Source organism: Dermacentor andersoni, chromosome 1 (assembly GCF_023375885.2).
Source record: "Dermacentor andersoni chromosome 1, qqDerAnde1_hic_scaffold, whole genome shotgun sequence".
Lineage (NCBI taxonomy): Eukaryota > Metazoa > Arthropoda > Arachnida > Ixodida > Ixodidae > Dermacentor > Dermacentor andersoni.
The window spans coordinates 167,569,570-167,584,271 of record NC_092814.1 but is presented as its reverse complement, the minus strand read 5'-3'; positions in this window follow the sequence as shown (position 1 = coordinate 167,584,271).

Below are 14,702 nucleotides of genomic sequence, written 5' to 3'. Positions count from 1 at the left end.
ATCAGGCCCCAAAACAATTGGACTTCCGTATAGCCTTCCTCCACTCCTAAAAAATGGCGCCACTCCCAGTAAGTCAGACATCGAAGGCATGCAGGTGCCGTTTACAATGACGGAGTTCCAGGCAGCCATTGACCACGCAAAAATATGTAAGGCACCAGGCCGAGATGGGATCTCTTATGAAGTATTCAAGAATATCGATGGCCCTGCGCAGCAGTGGCTGCTTGACTTTCTCAATCTAACTTGGACAACCGGAGAGCTGCCTGACTCACGGAAGCATGGTGAATCTAGGCCAATACCGAAGCCACGAAAGCGCTCGGACAAGCTGTCTAATCTTCAGCCTATCGCCTTATCGCGTACGTTGTGCAAGCTTCTTGAACGCATGTTGGCTTCGCGCATCCACTGGTGGTTGGAAAAGCAGGCCTGGTACCATCCGGTACAGATTGGCTTTCGACCGCAATTTGACACTGAAGATGGCCTAGACCATTTGACCTCCATGGTGCTTGTGGCAGGAAGAACATATGAACATATGTTCATATGTTCATATGAGCATATGAACCCTCCTTACCATGAATGTTCATAAAGCTTACGACAACCTTAGCTACTCGGTGATCATTCGAATAATACAATGACTGGAACTTCCGCCAGGCGTCTGCTACTTCGTTATGTCCATTTTGGCACACTGCACCTTCTGTATCCGAGTCGGCAAGGAAAGAACTGGACATTTTCTTTCGAAGCGGGGTGTACTGCAGGGCTTGGTGCTGGCTCCAACACTGTTTAACATTGGCCTATTGCCCCTAGCGTATACCAACTCGCCGGTATTCCAGATACCTTCTTCCATCTGAAGTAATAGTTCTGTGGAAAGTCGCAAGGTGGAGATAAGTAATGAATAAAGGTAAAATTGTAGCAATTGCTATGATTAGGTGGATGTCTGATTTTTCCCTTTATTGGTTACCTTCTTCCATCTGTACGCGGACAACATGACAGTGTGGACACTACATACAGACGTGCAACGCCAGCAGGATGGTCTCTAGACTGCCCTGAACAGGACCTCAGAATGGTGTGCCCACATAGGACTGACACCTTCTGCCACAAAGACTGCATTCATATCCACCACAAATAGACGAGGTCACCGTCACCTCCTGCATGTTCCCCTTTGTTTTAGCCTAAATAGCCAAACACTCACCACTGTGTTAAGGATCCGTGTGCTCGGAGTCGAATTGGGCACATCTGCCTCAGTGATTTCACGGCCTTACTCCGCACGTCAGAAGAGCGCTAATACACTGCCGCATTTCTCTAAAGAACAGCTTGTTCTCGAGTGGCCAGCGGTTTGATGCGGTCGATGCTGCAACCTCGGCTTGTCTATCAAGCTCACCTTCAACTCCTCATATTGAGATTGGAACGTGCTTGAAATCACGAACCAGAGAGGCCATGCGGTCGATCACATGCCTTCCTTGGCTCACAACTATCCCAACCCTCCAGGCAGTAACGTAGCTAAACACGATCAATGAAGTTGTACACTAGCGTCGAATGACTCGCCGCTTAAAGAGTGAAGGCGTACCTGCTTCAGGCATCTTTAGCCCACTACTACAATCAAACACTGCCACAGCCTGTCGCACCCTCGCCAGAAATTCTACCATGGCACAGCTCAGTGACAAGTGACGGCTGACTCGCCTGCGGCAACCTAACCGTCAGGTGGCACAGCAGCCTGCCCTTACAGCCACCGGTGACTCACTAGAGGTATACGTAGACGCAGCTATCTATGGCTTTGTTTTGCCCACCAGCCTCGTATGCCCCATTCTATCTCAAGAGCAACAAACATGCTCCTATATTACACAGGCACCGTTTCCATCCGTATCGGAGAAGCTTACAGCTATACGGGACGTTTGATGGAACAAGGTCATAACGACACATTTGAGGACGGGACGCAGAAAGAATGCACAGAGGACGATCGCCGATACGGAGCGGTTTATCAGCCATGATACCTAAGCTCCACTGCTTGACGCCGAATAGATTGCTTATGTACACAGCCTCTACGCAGGCTGCTCGAAAAGTGATCGGCTCCCTATATATCGCCTCAGATGTGTACCACCTCATCGACTCGTGCGCCTTACCTCTCCGGCTACTGCGGAGCCGTCGGTCCGAACCTGCCCAACTGTATGCAGATGCCGCCTGCCATCCAGTAGAAGTCCAAAACCCGCTGCTTCTATTTCGTTTGTCCCCAAATGACAGCTTGCTGCTGCACAAAGAATCACTCCGGCGCTGCACGCGTGCACTCATCCCTTTGCGTGCATAGGACCTTCCAGGCGGCTTCACTCGCCGAGAGGAGCTTGTGCTCATGGGGATCCGCTCATGGGGAACCGCCTTGACTGCGGACCACTTGGACGTCCGGTGTACAGCCTCCCCCACTGGTCTGCCCCTTCTGCACTGCCCCAGCCACAGAGCCAACGCCGGATTACCTCCAGGGGACCTGTCCGGGACTTCACGAGGCACGCACCCACCACCTGCGCGACCTTGGCTAGCACCCAGGTCGACCACCTGGCCTAACGCGCTAAAGGCATGGACCTTTTCATCGGCTGCTCCTGTACTTCATCCAGGAAACAGACCTATATCTATTTTTATTTAATTTATGCCGTAGGGTATACTGGTGCCAAAGAGAGAGAGAGAGAGAAAGGCAAAAGAAAGACAGGGAGGTTAAAAATAGATTATCTCCGGTTGGCTACCCTGTACCGGGGCAGGGGCAAAGGGATGCTATAGGTGGGAGAGAGAAAAATAATTTAAAAATATTTAAAATACATACACACACACAAACACTCATACACAAGATATACAGTAGCTGTTTCTGTGGGAACTGTCACGCAGTCTGCGAAGGCGTTCCTAGTGTTACGCAGTGTCACCGTCGAATCCTACGTCACACAGTGTGCAGTCACAATTTGTCACAAAGTACCGTGCCTTTTAAGTACCGCAGCAGCGCCTTCATTGCAGATCGCGCTAAGTTTCCAAGGATGTTGTTTTCCGTTATTGGGCGCTTGTCAAGTTGGTCTAGGCTGGCTGAGAGGGCTGCTCTTTGCGGGTTGAAACGAGGGCACTCACAAAGAAGGTGCGCAATTGTTTCGTTGCACCCACAGAAGTCACAAAGTGAGCTGTTGGCCATTCCGATAAGAAAGGAGTACTGATTTAAAAATGCTACTCCGAGCCATAGACGGACTAGAAGCGTGCAGTTACATTGTGGAAGATCGGGCGGAATACGGAGCTGTAAATTAGGGTCCAGAGTATGAAGGCGTGCACTTGTGAACTCGGATGAATTCCATTGAGCTAATGTTAGGTCACGCGCAAGTGCGGAAAATTTCTTCGCTGCGTCGGCTATCGAAAGAGGAATGGCAAAGCAGTTGACGCCGTTATGGGCGGATCGGGCAGCTGCGTCCACTCGATCATTGCCATGTATGCCACAGTGACTAGGTAACCACTGGTATATTATACCGTGTCCTTCGTCAACTATGCTATGGTGGACTTCTCTGATCTCTGCGGCGAGCTGCTCATGTGATCCATGGCGCAGTGTTGAGAGTACACTCTGTAGGGCTGCCTTGGAATCACAGAAGATTGATCATGCATGGGGTGGTTCCTCCTGAATGAAATGAAGAGCCGCACGCAGGGATACCTGTTCAGCAGCTGTCGTTGATGCTACGCGTGACGTTTTAGCTGCATTTTGACGGATCTTGCTGGTAACCCCACAGCGGCAGCTGAACTTGTAGTTGTGACTGAACCATCGATGTAAACATGTACGCGGCCACTGTGCACCTCATATAAAACTCCTTATGTTGCCTGCTTCAGGGCAGACGATCGCATGTTAGCTTTCTTCGTGATTCCTGGGATGGTAGGGCGTATTTCGGGTTTGTGCAGGCACCATAAAGGTGAAGATGGTCGTGCTGCAGGCATGTAGTTCGATGGCAACGGGGCACGATTGGCAACAATTATACGACACAAAGTTGTGTGTTACCTTTCTGCGGGAATACCGCCGCAAGATGGTGAGAAGGTAGTCGGGCAACGTGCCGAATATGCGTCCTAAGATCTTCGGTTGCCAAGTACGTTGATTTGGGTGATCTCGAGCCATGACAATAGTTGCCACTGTAGACACACACTTCGGAAAACCAAGACATGTCCTTGGAGCTTGAGCTTGTTGACCCTGGAATACACGCAGGTTTGTTTTGCAGGTGTTTTCAAGCACAGGGAGACTGTATCTTGCGAAACCGAGGAACAAGGCGTTATAAAGCTGCAGCATTGACCGCACCGATGTGCCTCATGACTTTCCGCCGACAAATTCGAGATGTATTACTGTCACTAACTCGCTCTTTAGGTGTGAAACGTGCGAGTTCCATGATAGGTCGTGGTCGATAATTACCCCTAAAAAGCAGCGTTTCCTTGTGTGTGCAATTACTTGCCTAATGATACATACAGAGTAAGGCTTCATTGCCTTTCAAGTGAATGTAACAAGGTAGCATTTCTCTGAAAACGGTTATAAGTTCTGTTTTCGCAAGTACAGTGATGTTAACGTAGCTGCCTTTTGTAGCCTTGCTCATACCTGCAGTTGTGTTACAACAGACGCCCAAATGCAGATGTCATCAGCATAGACTGATACTTGAACTGTGTTGGGCAAGTATCTGACTAGGCCAACGAGCACTAGGTTGAATAGCGTCGGGCTCAACACCCTGCCTTGCGGTACTCCACGGAATGTTTGGGGCTGAGTCATGGCGCCATTTTCGGTCATTGCGAAGAATTACCTTTCTGCCAAATAACTGCACAGCCACTGAAAAGTGCGGCCACCGATTCCGGCTTCAGTCAGAGCTGGTATATTGGCATAATCTTCTACATTATCATAGGCGCCTTTTATGTCAAGGAATAATGCCGCAGTTAGTCATTTGAGACGTTTTTGATGTTAAGCAAACGTGACCAAATCGATGACATTATTTATGGATGAGTGCCCACGCAGGAAGCCAGCCATAGCGTCTGGGTACACGTTGTAATTTTCCAGGTACCATTCCAGGCGCGTCAAAATCACTCTTTCTGTTATTCTCCCGATGCAACTGGCCAGAGTGATGGGGTGGTACGATGGCTAATCTAACAGTGATTTCCCAGGTTTGAGAAGTAGAACCAAGCGGCTGCATTTCCATTCACGTGGAACCAAACCGTTGCGCCAAGACTCGCTGCAATGGTTGAGCAGCATGAGTCGTGCTTTCTGCCCAAGATTGCCGAGCGCCGCATAAGTAACGCCGTCCGGTCCAGGTGACGAAGAGCGCCTGAGTCACCAGTGCCGCTTCAAGCTCCTCCACTCAAAACATTACATCCGTGCGGGAATCCCAAAGCACAGGAGTGGCACATGGTTTAAGAGCTTGTTGGGCCTGCAAGCTGGCAAGTCTTGAACAAAATTCTACACCAATTTCAATTTCTCTGCGACCTTGGTGCACAGTGAGAGATATGAAAGGAACACGTTGTGGCGGTGATACATGAAGTCCACGCACGGTTCTCCGCATCTGAGATAAGCGCTGACGTGGATACAACGGCTCACAGAAACGTGTTCATTTTTGAGATTTCAGTGCATCAATGCGGCGTTGAATCTTCTTTTGCGTCTGCCTTGCCTCTCTGAGATCGTGGACGGATTTAGTTCGTCTGTATTTTTTTTCAGCCCGCCGGCGAATCGGTCGTAGTCGCTGCAGTTCGGCTTCAAATTCGTCATATTTCGGGAAAGGCTGAAAACCGCGCGTAGCCTCTTGTATGGCTTTTTGAATTTAGTGTTCCAGACTAAGCTAGTTCCCTCCCTGACATACTTTCTCCATGTGTGGCCCAAATTCCGACCAGTCAATTCGCCGGAGAGTCGTGGAGGAATATTTAAATAGTCCCTTGATCTTCAGCTATGTGGGAATATGGTCGCTTCCATGTGATTCGATGTCTGGAAACCATTGCACGTTTCTTTCAAGACGCCGAGAAACAAGGGTCAAGTCTAGGCAGCTGCTACACGTAAGCCCGCGTAAATATGTCGGACTACCATCGTCGAGGCAGTAAAGGTCGTGCTGTGTGGCAAAGTATGCTACTGTACTTCCCCTGGAGTCCATCTTCAAGCTCCCCCAAAGCGGGTGGTGAGCATTAAAGTCTCCTGTGAGAATTGTAGGGCCGGGTGTCGCTGATAGCACGTCGCGCAGTCGTTTAGAGTCGAAGCCACTTGAAGGAGCAATGTAAATAGCGAGGAGAGTGAACGTAAGCTTCTTCGTTTTTACTACTAAACAAACGTACTGGTTGTCGTTGTGAGATGGGACTGGTGCAACACGTACGGGGTCCATTATGAAAGTAATGCGCATTATTTTATTATGACGCGACGATCTATGGCAGCGTGGTAAAACCGGTCGGTAAATGTGGCGAGGGTTCTGCCCTGCCAACGCAGCCAGTCGCCAGTTTACTTCGAGCAGTGTGAGCAGTGTGAGGTCTGCACCAAGCTTCTGCCGAAAGTGTTGACGGAAGATCAGAAAGAACTTAGAGTTTTGCGCTGTCAAGAATGGTTGGATTTGACTGAAAATGAGCCGGGCTCTGTTGTAACCGGAGACGAATCCTGGATGTTCGAGTATGACCCAGAATTGAAAAGGCAGAACAGCGAGTGGCACGCAATATCATCCCCCACCCCAAGAAAGCGCGAATGAGCAAGTCTCGCATCAAAACGATGCTCATTGTCTTCTTTGACGCCCGAGGAATCGTCTATTTTGAGTTTGTACAGCAGGGAGAAACTGCCAACTCAGCCTTTTACCTGGAGGTGCTCAAGAGATTTAAACGCCGGGTTGCGCGCGTGAGGGCTGACATCAAAGACGCTGTCAGGCTCCACCATGACAATGCCCCCAGCCACACGCCCTTCATCGTTACCAACTTCCTGGCCCGGAGCAACACCCCGGTGGTCCCCCATCCCCATTACAGTCCAGACTTGGCTCCGTGAGAGTTTTTTTTTGTGTTTCCCCGACTGAAGAGAGCGCTGGAAAGGAAAGCATTGGGAGACCGTGGAAAACATACAAAAGCATGTTACAGCGTTCCTGACAGACATTCCCGTCGAGAACTTTCAGGGTGCCTTCCAGGCGTGGTACACACGTCTCCGCAAGTGTATTGATGCAAGGGGAGAGAATTTGGAAGAATTTTAACCATTTGTACAGGTCGGGTAAATTAGTCTATATTCCCCAGAAAATGCGCATTACTTTCATAATGGACCCTGTATGTTAGATCACATCTAATATGTACATTGACCTTGCTCACATCGCCACAGGTAGAGGACATAAATGCCTCATAGCCAGAAATGCGTATGATATTCTAAACGTTCGGTTCGCAAATTACGAGCATGGGAAAAGGGTTTTCGAAGACAAAGTGTCTAAAATATGAAATTCTCGATTCGAGGCCGCGGGCATTCCACTGCAATAGAGATGCAATAGGGGCGGGCCATGGTGCTATGCGAAGCTTTCAAGCACTGGAGTCAGCGCGTCTTGTACTTGCAGTGCGCTACGAGCAGCCGAAGTGCCCATGTTTGTCAGTAGTAGACGTAAGACATTCGTAAATGACTTTAGCATCGCAATCACCTTTGAATCCTTGTCTCGCATGTGACCAACTGCAGCGACATTACATTTTCAGTGGCGAGTCATGTGATGTGGCTCTGGTGCGTGTCATGCCTTCGGCAGTGCTGGCCACACCTCACTTGATGAAGCATGAATAACATGGCCACTTTTTTTCGTTGACATTTGTATCTTAGTGGAGGCAGATGGAACAGGAGGCGGCGTTCCCGGACGAGACATGTTCCTTGGACTGCAATATTTCGTAGACTTTCGTTTCCGGGAGCGATGTCACCTTGTCGCAGCAGAAGCATCTCTGTGTGATGACTCGTCTCTGGCCATTTTCTCAAGATTTTCTGCTCTTTCTTTAGGCGTGGACAGTCTTTTGAGGATGCAGCGTGCGAGCCTTGACAATTTGGGCACTTCAGCTCTGTTACACGGCAAGTGTCGGTGTCGTGTTGTTGGGAACATCGTGGGCATATCGTTGAATTTTGTCAGACAGCACTCACGTCGCCAATTCTTTGACACCTTCTGCACTGAAGACGTTTGGCTCCGAAAGGCCGTACCACATGCCGAAAGTGGCCAACCTTTACATGTGATGGTAGGCAGTCACCTTTAAAAACGAGCGTTACACAGGTCGAATTGCCAAGGCGCCAAGCTCGCAGTAAGGCAACACCATCTGTCACAGGTTTGATTAAAATTGGCAGTTTGCTGTCGCTAATTGATGCGTCAGTATGATAAACAACACCAGCCGTGGTTTCGTTGTCCTGCGGAATGAGGTAGTGGACATTGATGTTGGCCAGGAGCTTTACTGCCATCAAAGCAATGATTATGCTTCGGTTGCGGACATTAATAGCCAGGACGTTCTTTCGATTATTAATTCTGATATCCTTGATTTCTCCTGGGACAAGAGCCTCCTGAGAAACGGCAATCGCTTGTCGACTAAGGCGTTTGAAGTTGTCGGCAGGTATGTCCGGCTCAAAAATAATTGTGCGCGCCGATGACCTTCGATGTGGCATGACGGTTGACTTACATGACGAAGACCGTCCGCTGATGTTTCTTCTCTTGGCCATCCGGTGCACCACTCTTTCGAAGCCTTCTTCATCTGAGGCATCCTCACTTGAGCAGGAGTACACCACAGTGTCCTAGCTGTCAGCTTGACTTGGAGGGCAGTTTCTTTTCCTCAGGCCAGTTCCTGCCGAAGTAGTCACGTCACGTCGGCGGTCTGCCGATTCCACTTCCATTGCCGTGGCAATGGGAGCGGCGTCTTCCAGTAAAACACGGGAAAAATCCGAAAATACTGCAGTGCGACGGAACAGAGGTCTCTACAAGAATCACTTCGTCGTAGTCCTTTTCCTGGTGCCAATATAAAAAAAGAGACTTGCTATGTAAACACCCTTCGCAAAGCACTCCATCCTCTTCGCAAAACTGGGAATGGGAGATAAACTGGGTCCTGCACAAAGTCAAATCTAAATGTGAGTTGCTGACGGCACGCTGCACTGTCAAATAGAGGACAAAAGACTAGTGCTTCACTTCTTGAACTAGTACGGAAAGTACCGCCAGGGGGAAAAGATGGGAAGCCAGCATCACTCTGTCCAACCGCTGTTGCGATTGGGCGGACTGAGCCTAACTTGTAGTTCTAGCTAGATGTCGTCGACATATGCCCCCCACAGCCCAGTCTCCTGCTTTTGACATGGCCTCTGCTTTTCTGGAGCTGAATCAGAAACTAGATAGTCTAATGCCGTTGAAAGATAATGTCGATATCATTGAACAGTCCGTTCAGACAATGTCTGACCATTTCGATAAAATCAAGAAGCGTCTTGATAATCACGAAAAAGAAATTGCGCACCTGCGAAAAAGAGTGGCGCGGGTCGGGAATACGCGATGCGACGAACAACTTTTTCAGCTTAACACCGATTTGGACGAGTCGGAATTCCGAAGCAGGAAAAAGAACATAGAAATTCATGGTGTTGCTAAAACTGAGCATGAGAACCTCCTAGCGAAAGTGAACGAAGTGGCTCAGCAAATCAGTGTTGCAGAGATTAATGAGAGTGACATTGAGGCCTGCCACCGGCTTCCTGCAAAAGCGAACAAGATACCACCCATTATTGTGCGGTTTCAACGACAAGCACAAAGAGACCAATGGCTTCAAAACAGAAAGTCTTTGGCGGAGAATGGAAAAAACAACTAGCTATGTGAGAACCTTACCCGAAGAACTAAATCGTTACTTCTGCAAACAAAAGATTGGGTCAAGAAAAACAATTTCCGGTTTGTTTGTTGCTCAAACGGCAAGGTGCTTGTTCGCCAAAAGGAAGGTGATTCTGCTCAAATCATTCGAGATGAGAGTGACCTTGTGGATGTAACATCGTAAACAGGTTCCATTCATGTCTGTTGCACTTAATGCCCCTACAGCATGATGACACCGAATGCATATCCTCTTTCGTACGAAATCAGTAACAATGTTAGCTTTGAATTGAAAAGCCCGTCAATACTTAAATGCTTTCACCTTAACGCTAGGTCAGTTAGGAATAAGCTAGATGAATTTTCTATCGTGTTAGACAGCTTCAGTTTCCCTTTTGATGTTATTATGATCTCTGAGACTTGGCTGACCGACCGTGACACCTTTGAATTGGCATCATTTTCAACTTTTTCCTTAAATCGAGAAACCTCCCGTGGAGGCGGTGTATACATACTTTATAATGACCATTTTAAGTGTAAAATTTTGAACGAATTGTGTTACCTAAAGGATGATGTTGAAATCTTTTCAGTTATATCAAGAAACATTGTAATGTCCGTGGTCTACAGGCCGCCGTCTGGTAACAAGGACTCATTCCTTGAAACCACAGAATCTTATTTAAGCTTGGCAATGAGCAACAAGTACGATGTAATCATTGGTGGCGACTTCAGCATAGATATGCTATGCACAACAGTGAACAGCATGAATTTTGATGTGTTACTTAGGTGTTACTCTGTTACAAATATGATAACCACAGCAACGCGCATAACCCCGACTTACCAAACATGCATCGATCTATTTTTAACAAATATTGATTCTCCACTCATTCACTCAGGAGTTACATGCGGTGACATAAGCGATCATATGGGCATATATTTATTTTGGCAGAAGGAGGTCCCGAAACGTTACCTTCGTGTAAAAGCTATGTATCAATGTGTAACGGAAGGTTCACTAGAAAGATTTCACACGGATCTTCTAGGTGTAGGCTTTTCTGACATATATAGCAAACCTAGTGCGGACAGCGCTTATGACTTATTCCTCGACACCTTCACTCATGTCTATAACGAGCAATTTGTTCCAAAATTAAAGAAGTTACCTAAAACAGTAAGAAAACCGTGGATATCACGTGAACTCTATACGCGCATTAAAGAAAAGCACAAATTATATCAACTATTTATTGATACAAAATATATTCTTCTTTTTGAGCGCTTTAAGAAATGCAGAAGTAAATTAAATTCTGACATACGACAGGCAAAGCTGAGACATTACGAAAACTACTCTGCAGCTGCATTCAATCATCCTGATAGATCTGGCGTAAGATCCGGTCACTCGGCTTTGGCGTCTCGCAGGTTACAACTCCAGATAAAATTACAAGCGATGGCATATACTCAGGTTACTGTCTCGCCAAAAAATTTAACTTTTTTTACGGCCGCACCGAACTTCTCAGCAGACACAACTTCCATAACTATTGATGGATGTCCCTCGTCTTTGTTTCTGGAACCTGTCTCTACAAGTGAAATTTTCTCCACCTTCACAGACCTAAAGAACGGTAGCTCGTGTGATGTGGAAAATATACAGATACGTCCAGTTAAGCACGTCACTGACATCATTGCTGCGCCATTGGAGCACATATATAGCTTATGCTTAGAAACCGCTACTTTTCCCCCGAGAATGCAGATTGCTAGAGTAGCAGTCATATATATAAAATGTAGAAAAAATGACTTTGGGAACTATAGACCAATCAGCATTCTGCCCGTCTTCTCAAAAGTGTTCGAGAAGCTCATTCTTAAGCGAGTTGAAAGTTTTTTAAATAAACACAGTATACCTTCTGACTGCCAGTATGGCTTCAGAAAAAACCGATCGACGGAGCTTGTTCTTTTGCACCTGAAAGAATATATACTAAGGAACTTTGAATAAAGGAACCTCGTTTTGGGAATTTTCTTAGATTATAGCAAAGCCTTTGATTGCATAAATCATAGCATCTTGTTTCAGAAAATTGAATGTTATAAATTAGAGGTACAGCATTACTCTTAATTAAATCTTACTTATCGCATAGAAAACAGTATGTCCAGATAAACGAATATAAGTCAACTTTACGAACAGTTTCGTGCGGGATACCCCAAGGGAGTATCTTGGGACCATTGCTTTTTAACCTGTACGTTAATGATATCATCAGTGTGGATACTAATGTTCGTTTCATAATCTACGCCGATGATACTAGTTTGTTTTTATCTGACGATAGCAGTAGTAAGTTAAGGACAAATGCAAATGTGTTCCTGGAAAAAATACATATATGGTCCGATAAAAATATTTTCTCTGCTAATGCTGCAAAGTCTAAGGCAGTACTTTCTCGTCCCAAAAATAAAAAAATGCGGTGATTTCGGTGAGTTATGTTATAACAGAGACAAGATTGAGTTAGTAAGGTCATTCAAATCACTTGGCGTAACATTCACTGAAAACATGCTGTGGGACGACCACATAGACTATGTAGGCATCTAGAGCCATAGGGTTTATAACGCGTTTCAAAAATTATCTCGCACAAAAGGTAAAACTCTCTCTATATCATGCATTATTTCGCTCACATCTAAACTACTGCTCATTAGTGTGGGGTACTGCTACACAAACCGGTCTGAAAGAACTAGGAACTCTCGAAAAACGGGCCCTCAGATTACTTCATAACCTGCTAAATAGACACTCAACAAAAAAAACTGATTTTTTCAAGCAAAAGATTATTAACGTTCTCAGCCTCTATGCTTATAGACTACTATGCACCTACATAGTAGAATAAAGAAAATGCATAAGTAATATATCTGACTTTGCCCAGAGTGAATTATTTCATTGCACATATCCACGCCGTCATAAACCACAGCGGGTATTACCAAAAGTAAGAACAAACTATGGGCGCCAAATGGTAGCATTTCAACTTCCATCCTTACTTAACAAAGTAATCGATGAAAATATGGACTTAGGAAGCATTAGCTGATCTAACCTTCGCAACTACTTTCTCCTTAATGCGTCCCTTTGATTGTCCACCATTTAGGCATCTGTGAACGTTTCTGAGTCTAATTGTTTTATAAGCGTATATTTGGTTGCTGTTATTGTTATTTCGCTGTTTCATAAGCGTTTTTGTTCTCAGTTGCTGTATTTGTCTTTCTTTTCAATCCGTTTATATTTTTGTCCCACACGCTGGTGATTGTGTATTTTGCATAATTATTTTTGTACTAATGCTTTGTTTGACTTTGTATTTGCTGTCGTGACAGAAGTGCCATCGCATGCCACTGCTCACCTGCTGCACAGGGGGTAGGAACTCAGTCAAGCGTCAATCGCTTTTATTCCCATCTCCTCTATCAATGTAATGGTGATGGAAATAAATCGTTGTTATTATTATTATTATTATTATATCCTGACGTCAATTTGCACCAGACCTTGTAACACCCCCAACAATTGAGCAAACTTCGTTCCGCCATAGGTCGATGACATTAATCGGCCGCTTTTGTTTATTTATTTATTTATTTATTTATTTATTTATTTATTTATTTATTTATTTGCAGTTTGTGCAGGCTTGGGGAAAGCGTGTATTCTTTGGCACTCGTGGCGAGGGAGCCCAGCCAGGCCTTTTGCGGCCTATTCGTTACTCCGAGAGCGGTGCTCCGGGAATAGCTAAAAAGGACGCGAGGAAGTGTAGCCTTCCCACGATCCTGATGCGTACTGTTCCGCGACGAGACGCCAGAATAATGCCACTCCGGGACAGCAGAGAGTGTCATTAAGTGCGACGCACTTGGATATTAATCGTCTCTGTGGGCTTAATATATATATATATATATATATATATATATATATATATATATATATCAGTATATTCTACCGCTCCCATTTCATCCTTTTCTCTTCCTTCTACTGTCAAGCCGTACTGCCCTCCTTTCTTTCTTTAGTGCTCTTCCTCCACGAAATTCTCGGCCGGCCCTCTCGATCAGTGCTTTCATTCCTTTTGCTGGTCTCTTGGCGGCGCCGCCGCGGTGCCGGCTGTCTGTATGCGTGTACGCAGAGAGAGGATCTGAAGGCGCTTGGTGGGCCCCATTGCGGCGGCAGGGGCCAGTGCGCGTCTCGCATGTGATCTGGCGTCTGGTGTCTGCGATTTGTCAAGGAGGAGCCAACCATTTGTCTTCCTTCGGCGGCCATTCGTCACCAGGTCCGAGGTCCGTTTGACGTCGGAGACCGCCTGACGAGGTCGTCTTATTCTTTCGCAATATTCCACTTTTTTTCGGCCCAGATTTCTGAGCCGGATCAGCTTTCACCGAGATTCTCCAGTGCATGACTGCAGCTCTCTAGTGCGATAGTGAGAACACGTCGCCGCAAGTCCTGTCGGCCGAAATGCGAAGTGCGAGGAAGCTGTTGGACAGGAGCTCCAAGAAAGAAGAAAAAAGAAAGATTAATTCGCTTTTCCGCACCGGTGACTTTCTTCCATTGGATTAATCTGCAATGACAGCCTGATTCCAGTCGGTACAAAGGTTAGGCAATACTGACGGGTGTCGGAGTAGAAGACATCTTCCAGATATAAAAGATGGCTTGTAGTCTCGAAGGCAAACGGTATTTTTTCAGCACATGTCGAACTGCAGATTATCACTGCAATAGGGCTTTTTTTTTTCTCTCTTAGTAAATATGTTTCAAATCAAGCCTATAAATTTATCCTTGAATTTATAAAATGTATAGAAATGAGACAAACTGCAAATAATAAAATTTGTAAGCCAAGTATTAAAGTTGACGAAAATACAGATTTGGCTAGCAATGTAAATACAAGTGATTTGTAGTCGAAGCTCAGTATGAATACATAAATGAATAACTTCATCAAAAATAAGTATATGATCTGCTCTTAGGTGATATGTCTCACAAACGTGCGA